We start from the raw sequence: 8,172 nt of genomic DNA on the forward strand, positions 1-8,172 counted from the left end.
TTAAGTGATAGATAAATTTTAAATTGTCTTTCATGTCAAAACAGTGGCAATAATGGTTAGACAATAATATTACAAAAATTTAGGAACTGGAATGGAACAATTTGGAGTTCATATGAATTTTCTACAAATTAATCAAGTTCTAACATTTATTTATGCATTAAAAATCGATTTATGTGATTATTTCCTATTTTCCCAAGTCTCTGTATCGGGCCTCAAATACAGAGAAGTGTAGGGGCTGGCGCGTAAGAATTCCTAAGACTCAGTGGACTGTACTCTCTAGATGGCGGGTTCTATTTTCTAAAACTATAAGGTTTCTTATGGAAAAATCCAGGCCGAACGGATATCCCTCAATCAGAGTCGTCCGATCGGACGTTGATGACCCAGATTAGACCTATACGCGGATGAAAAGGTACGCGCCATGATCCATAGGATCCGAAATCCACAGTCCAGGTTTAATATAGCTACGATCGGCTCATATTCACCCAATCAGATATCAACGGCCTAGAATCACTCACGCGAAGGGATATTGCTGGCATCAATCCGAGCCGTTCACTGCAATCCGACGGTTAGATTTACTCGGTCGAGATCCAATCATGGCCACACGATCCCAGATCAAAGGCCCCCCGGTTTGTCTTCCTCCTCCCGCAGAGCGCACGGCGGCGGAACACACCGCAACGGTGGCGAGGGACACCGTCGACACAATTCCGGTACTCCGGTTCCCATTAACCTAACCAACTCCCTAAATCGCATCAGAATAATACGAAAGACAGTAGGGAGGGATTCTTACTGGAGGTCTACGTAGCGACAATGGCGTGCGGCGAAGAGCGGATCCACGGCGATTGCGCCGCGCCGGTGAGAAATTCATCGATGCCAGTGCACAATCGTACCAGCCCCGGACGCGAGCACCTCCCCACTAATCCAGCAGGGCTCCTGGAGCTAGCAACGCAGAAATGGTGGCGGCAGTACGGTGACTTTGGCCGGCGACCGATCTTTCTCTTCTCTCTTATCTCGTTCCGTAGGTGGAACCCTTTCTTTTTTTTGCGCTAATGCACGACGGTCCCTTGGTCACGGGGAGGTGGCAAGTCATATGGCCGAGGTGAATCAAGATCCACGGGTTTGTTGCAGCGGTCTCCGCAGATTTTGGCGCAGCCGGTGAGCATGCAGCGGCGGAAAGGGCAGTCTTGGCTCAACAAAACAAGAGGACGACCGACCTGATCCATTGGGTCTAGGCGGTGGTGATAGAGCGCGTGGCACAGGCTGGAGGGTGGGACCGACTTGGCAGTGAAGGCTGGGCGCGAGCGCAGGCGCAAGCAAGATGGGCCGCGTGGGAGAGTAATCTGGGCCGAATTCGTGCAAGGGGCCCAATGCGCCATTCCCTTTTTCTTTTATCCTTTTTATTTTCTGTTTTTGTTTTCCCTTTTTATTTCCAAATCTAAAACTTGAATTCAGATTTCTCCACAAGATTTGTGCTCAAATTAATCATTCAATTTGAATACATCAATGTGGGGTCAATTTATTTATTTATGGATTTATTTTGGTGTTTCATGATATTTCTTTCTTCTTTTCTATTTAAATCCCAAATTCAAATCTAGGGTTTAATCTAAATCTTCTACTTATCTCTACTACTACATAAGAAGCTACTGTAGACGTTCACAAAATCTTTTGGTGCACGGTTCTGCCGAGGATCTCCGCCATCAACGCCCGCCATCGGATCGGACCAGTACGCGATATCAGCACCGCCCGTTGCCGAGGCCGCCATCAACGCCATCCTCCCGCAATCCCCGCCTACTGCCTTGCCTGCCCCTTCCATCCTCCTCCCACCCCTCCTTCCATCCTCGCCCGCGCACTCGTCCCCGCCATCGCGCTCGCCTCCCTCCTCTTTGTTGCCTCCGCGTCGGCCTCCACCCCGCTCTCCGACGCGCTTGCCGCCGTCTCGGATTTCAAGTGCACTCTCTTCTCTACGGCGCGAGCAAGGGCGACGCTTGTCATGGCATCGACGGGAACCAGGCATCACTCTCCCTATCTCTCGGGTACGCGTTTATTTCATCTCGCTCTGTGCTCGCCTCTACCATGGACACTAGGGTCTAAAGTTTAGTAGCGCCGCCGCCAACATCCCCGCCGTTACGACAAGCACCAACCGCTCGCTTCCCCCTCCCTCCTCTCGTCGGCGCCAGCGAGCCGCACGCCGTGTGTCGTGTGGGTCGGCTACCCAGGTATCGGTGCCAGCGAGCCCTCGCCCCCATCCCCCGCCAATCTCGGTGTCGGCGCGCCGCTCTCCATCCCCGCAAGCGACGCCTATGCCCCCCGCCTCCGTAGCCCCTGTCATCGGCGCCAGAAACCGTTCCCTTCGCACGCCGACCCTAGCTCCTAGATCCGCATTCGCCTCCGCCTCAGATCCCTACAGCGTGATGCGAGGGAACAGCAACCGCGTGGCCTCCCCATCCTGAGCACCTCAAATCCGATGCCCCCTCCGCAAGCCATTCCCTCGGCCGCGACAGCGACGGCAACGAGCGTGGCACCCCTCTACCAACTCTGCCTTTCCATTTGTGGCCTCCGCACCGCCCCAACGTTGACCCCTCCGTCCTCCCCCTCTACTCCCAGTGCAGCGCCGCCGCGCCTGCGCTATCCCACCCAATGGATGTGCTGCTGCCTCTGCAGCACGCCCCGTCTCTACTGACCCCGCCTAGCCATGCATTTGGAGTTCACAATATGGAGACATGGTTTATCCACCGGACAACGAGGATGGTGCGTGGATGGCGAGGGAGGACCTCCACTGGACCTACTCCGCACCTCTTCCTGTCTACCGAGGCCGAGCACATGGAGCCAACGACTACAAAATCATAAGGTATGCTAGCAGCCATTTAGCCTATGCTCAGTCTTCACCCCACCCCCACCTTCACGATCCATAGCCTCGAGGAGGAAGAGGAGACAGGGGCACCGATGAGGTTCGATGCCTATGAGAGGGGGTGCACGATGTGAGATGAGACACCCAAGCAGTCAAACTAAACACTATTGTCCAATCCCCTCTTCCTATTAGCATGCAAAGATTTAATTTGATGCAATGTTTCAATTTGTACTACATTTTTACTAGCTTTGCAGATGCTTCAAACGGTTATGGTCAGTGACTTTTTTCTTTTCAGATTTGTTAGAATACACACAGAAATTTGGATCTGTCTCCTGTAATGTTGTTAGCATTGGTCTTAATTTTATTTGCTGTTGTTAGGAGGGGAGCTGTTTGAGCGGATGCCCACCAGGAACAATGTTTCCTAGATCACGATGTTTGGGCCACTTTTGGAAGAGGTCAGCGATGACATGTTCTCAAGCTTGGAGGACATCACCAACGCACCATATGCAGATCTACTCTCTATTAATTCAATGAGGAAAGAAAAGGGGTCATAGAAATTAGTCTTGGCAGATGGAGGGGAACATCTCAATGACTGAGGCACATTTTTTCTTGTTAGTTAGCTCATGGATTTTTATGGTCTAGGAGGAGTTGCTGCTATATGAATATGACAGCACTCATTAATCAACATAACTATATGAATACAATATGAAAGGAGGTACTGATGGAGGCTATGAAACAGATAAGGTATACTTCACAAAATTATCCCTGAAACATTTGTATTTTTTAAAATGACATGTAATCTTGTTGATCTGGTTTACTCAAGCTGCATCGAGTTTGTACTCGACAAACCTAATTGGATCTCTATTCTAATCCAAACATTGCTTGTGTGTTGATGAAGAAGCTCATGATTCCAAACCAGTTTTGATGTCTGTTTGATAAAGTTGTTCATGCTCTGTGCAATATGCAGGTGAAGCTAGATTTTCCAGATGAAGTCCTCGTGTCTGTAAGTGGACACTATGGATATGCTGCTATGTTTAGATAAGAAAATGTGTTCCAGTTGACAACTTGTGAATGCACTAAATATATATGTGTGTATTTAGTCTTTGTACTATGGCATATCCTGATTTGCATTGCTACTTAGATGTGTGAACTGTTGGAGTTGGCAGAGCTGACCATATTTAGTTGTCATGCTGTGCTAGGCCTAAATTGTCTGATGATGTAATTGTTGTCTGTTGGCTATTCAGTCTGCCTGACAAACCTACTAATTCAAATTTAGTTATGCTATATGTTCTTTTTGTGAAATTACAAATCTGCATTGTTACAACATCTGAAATTCTGATATTTATTAGGTCTCTTCATTCCCTTTTCAGATTTAATTAACCTCTGACTGGATTCAGAGCTATATATTGACAGTCGTATTGATTTGATTTCTCGGTACACAGGGGAACTACAACATTTGGTGTGAGTTGTACTACTTCGGGTTTTAGATCTTCAAGCACACCTTCATTTGGCACATTACAGGAGACAGATCCAAATATGCTGACAGTGAGCTTAATTGATTTTGCGCATTTCAAATTTATAATGTTGTGATTGAATAGAGCAATCAACATCCTTGCATTGGGATAGGATAACAAGAAATATTTGGGAGATCTGCTTTAGGAAATACCTTGTTTTTTAATACAACTACTTTTTGCTCTCTCACAAGTATAGACAAGTGGACAAGTGCAGTCTTGAATCCCATGCTAAACTACTTTCAATTCCTTGGAGATTATACTTCATATATTATAGAATTGCTCTCTGCCAACCATGTAATCACTCTACCTATTTCTTTTACATTCGTATATGCTAAGCTGCATTTCTCTACTCCTAAAAAAGATCTAACTTATTTTGACTATCGATAACCACATCATTTTGCTCTTGTTTTTTTTGGAAAATTTAGGAGGGAGACGAAGGGCGAGCTTAGTGATCTAGATTCAGATCTGGTGGTGAAGGAGATTGGCAACGCTGGCTGCAAAGCTGATTGTGCCACCAACACAAGAGATCTAGGAGTTCTTCATCATCACTGACGCAGTCCAGGCCAAGCACTTCGCTTCCAGTAAGACTCCTCGCCAAGCTACTGGCATGACTAGAAAATTTTAGTTTTATAGTGTGGTATTGTGAGGCATGTAGAAATTACTATCTTAATTACTCGATCTCTCACCGCACACAAGTTTCTTCTGTCCATGTTAATTTCGTGCGAGGACACTGTAAGCCTTTCCTTAATTTTCGAGTGTTTAGATATTTCTGCTTTTCAGGTGATTGCTGGCTCATTTCCATATTTTCCACCTTCTATGATATCAATTCCAATCCTTTTGTAGGTAAAAGGCTATGAGGAACTCAAGAAGAAGGTACTCGTGGAAAAAATGAAGGTGTCTGATGGATACTGGATAAATCGTGTGGGCTCATGGGAGCTCTGAATATCTGCTAGCTCTTGTGGTTTATATGATACTACCATAATCTTATTTCGTTGGATTCATCACCCTGCATCTCAGTATGGATGGGGATCAAACCTATCACATCATGATGGATACTGGATAAACCATTATGAGAGGCAAGTCAGATTATTTCTTTAGTTCAAAGACCATCATGGAAAAAATCAGTTAGTATGACGAGACCCTATTTTTCTTCTATGAAACAATAGGTTCTGATGCATGTGTGATATTGACTATGCTTTAGATATTAGTATTGTGTTCCTAATATTTTTAAAAGCTACGGTTCTAATAGTTACTGCATTTTTATCTAGGCGGATCTTTCACACAGATCCTTTGTTCTTATTCAGGTTTGTTATTTTTTACCACTATTAATTTACATTGTTATTGTTTACCTGTCTTAGTTAGTTATATGAAAGTATTGCATATACATGAGCTGTCTTGGCTATATGCTTATCTTTTGAATGATATGCAGATTGAACACATACACCATTTAAGAGTAATGTGCAATGTACTGATTATGTTATTTCTTTTATGTTTTATCTGTTTTTTGTTGGGTCCTCCAGGAATAGGAGAGACACAAACTATTCTTAGACTCCTTAGAGTCATTCTCCATTCTACTCCTGTAAGAATGCAGATCAAGTAACAAAGTCACTTGGTTATTCTTTATATTTTGGTGTATGGAGTATTAGTTTTCTTTTCGAGGATAGAAAACATGGGGCTAGAACTGGACATTGATGGCAAGTACCAAGTATGTGAAGAATGTAGACCTTCTAATTAGTTTCCCTTTATTTGACTTTGGGCTGGGTATGGAAAATGGGAAGAATATAAAGCTGATTAGTAACATCTAGCTACTTCAAATTATGAGTTTCCCTTTGAAATTCTCCATTCTTAACTTGTTTCTCTTATAGACTGCATGATTATGTGTTGGTTATTAGTAGATAAATAAAAAAACTTAGTTTTGACAATATGCGGTTATCAGAATTTTTTTCCAAAATATCTAACAGACTTGTTTTCTTCAGGCCAGGAACTCAGGGTCTACACATCTTATAACTGAAAAACACATGAGCAATATGCGGTTCACACTTTTTTCTTGTTTGCATTTTATAAACCATTAGACCCATGTAACAAAAAGCAGATTGTTTATATGTTATGCTCACTTAATATGGAGATCCTCAAGTATCTTAGAATCAGTTATGTGTTGGATAAATATCTTGGTTATTTACTCTTCTATTAGTACTCTGTGCTTGTTATCTGTTGGATAAATGTCTTGGTTATTTACTCTTCTATCCTCAAGTATCTTAGGAATAGGATTCATGACAATGAGCCATTGATTTCTGAAGTTTTTTAAGCTAACCTATTTGCTTTGTAGGCAAGGTGAGCAAGGCACCTAAGATCCAGTGGATTGTGAACCCTTGACCCTTCAGAGGAAGCACACTAGAATCATTGACAAGAAGATTGCCAAGAAGAGAAGTCTGAGGTTGTCGAGTACCAAAAGCTTCTTCCCATAGGCTGAAGGAATAGAGACCGCCACAACGAGAGCTTGGCCAAGAGCAGATCCAACCGCCAAGGCTTCCTCTGGCACCTCCGCTTAAGAATGTTCAGTGCTTTTGAGATGTTTTCAAGACCTATCTTGTTACAGCTTAAGTACCTTATGCTGCTATAGCTATGTTGCAACTGCCCCAGTACTTGACATATTTGCATTACATGCTCAGGCTATAGAGGGTAGGTTCCTAATTGTGACCATGTACTAAATTATATATCTGTTGCTAAGTTATAGTACAGACAAAATAAATTTAGCCTGACCAACTTGTAGAAAAATGTGTTATTGTAACTAAGAATATCTGAATTGCTCCTATGTTACTTTCTATATTCATTCTTGTAACTCCATTTACTTCCATGTGAATATTGTGTATAGTAGCCATGATATCATGATATGATAATGAATTGTTAAGGTCATTCATCAAATATGATTATGCACCGTCGCAACGCACGAACACTCTACTAGTTATAATATATTTTTTATCCATGATACCATTGTTTTAAATGCACAAACAACCAAGAATCCAATATGATGCAATAGTTTATTTGTGTCTTATTAAGGATTTACTCATTTTTTTTAACATGAGTGGTCACATGTGATGATAATTAGAGATGGCACACATGTATTCAAAGGAATATGATTATTCTCCTTTTAGATTTTTTTACAAAGTGGGTATTACAAATCCTACCCCCTTAACAGAAATCTCGTCCTCGAGATTTAGGAAGGACTATTGAAAAGATGGGGAAAATCTATGCGAAGCTCTTCTTCTCTCTCCCAAGTAGCTTCATCTTCTCCATGGTGACTCCATTGTACTTTGCACATCTTTATCACCTTATTTCTTGTAACTCGAGTCAAAGTGTCAAGAATCTTGATAGGGTACTCAGCATAAGTCAGGTCATCTTGAACACTAAGGTCCTCCATTGGTAGCTGCTCCTCAGGTACCCTGAGACACTTCTTTAGTTGGGACACGTGAAAGACATCATGTACATCTGACAGGTGATCGGGTAGTTCTAGTTGATATGCAACTTCTCCCACTCGCTTTAAGATCAAGAAAGGTCCAATGAAGCGAGGGGACAACTTTCCTTTAACTTTAAATCTCATCATACCCCGGATTGGTGACACCTTCAGATACACGTGATCACCCTCCTTAAACTCCAGTAGTCTTCTCCGGGTACCAACATAGCTCTTTTGTCTTGATTGTGCAATTCTCAAATTCTCTCTTATCATCCTCACTTGTTCTTTTGCCTCCTGTATAAGTTTAGGCCCAAAGAACTGTCTTTCTCCAGTCTGATCCCAATATAGTGGAGTCCTGCACT

General features: G+C 43.2%; 1 long non-coding RNA gene across 1 annotated transcript; it reads left to right on the forward strand.

Annotated features, from left to right (window-relative positions):
- The first annotated feature begins 1,757 nt into the window (after positions 1–1,757).
- On the forward strand, positions 1,758–7,260 carry LOC109945563 (uncharacterized). The gene is made up of 2 exons (XR_002268793.2): positions 1,758–2,030; positions 3,224–7,260. It is a non-coding gene; the product is annotated as an uncharacterized lncRNA (long non-coding RNA).
- Positions 7,261–8,172: the final 912 nt, after the last annotated feature.

This window comes from Zea mays, chromosome 4 (assembly GCF_902167145.1).
Source record: "Zea mays cultivar B73 chromosome 4, Zm-B73-REFERENCE-NAM-5.0, whole genome shotgun sequence".
Lineage (NCBI taxonomy): Eukaryota > Viridiplantae > Streptophyta > Magnoliopsida > Poales > Poaceae > Zea > Zea mays.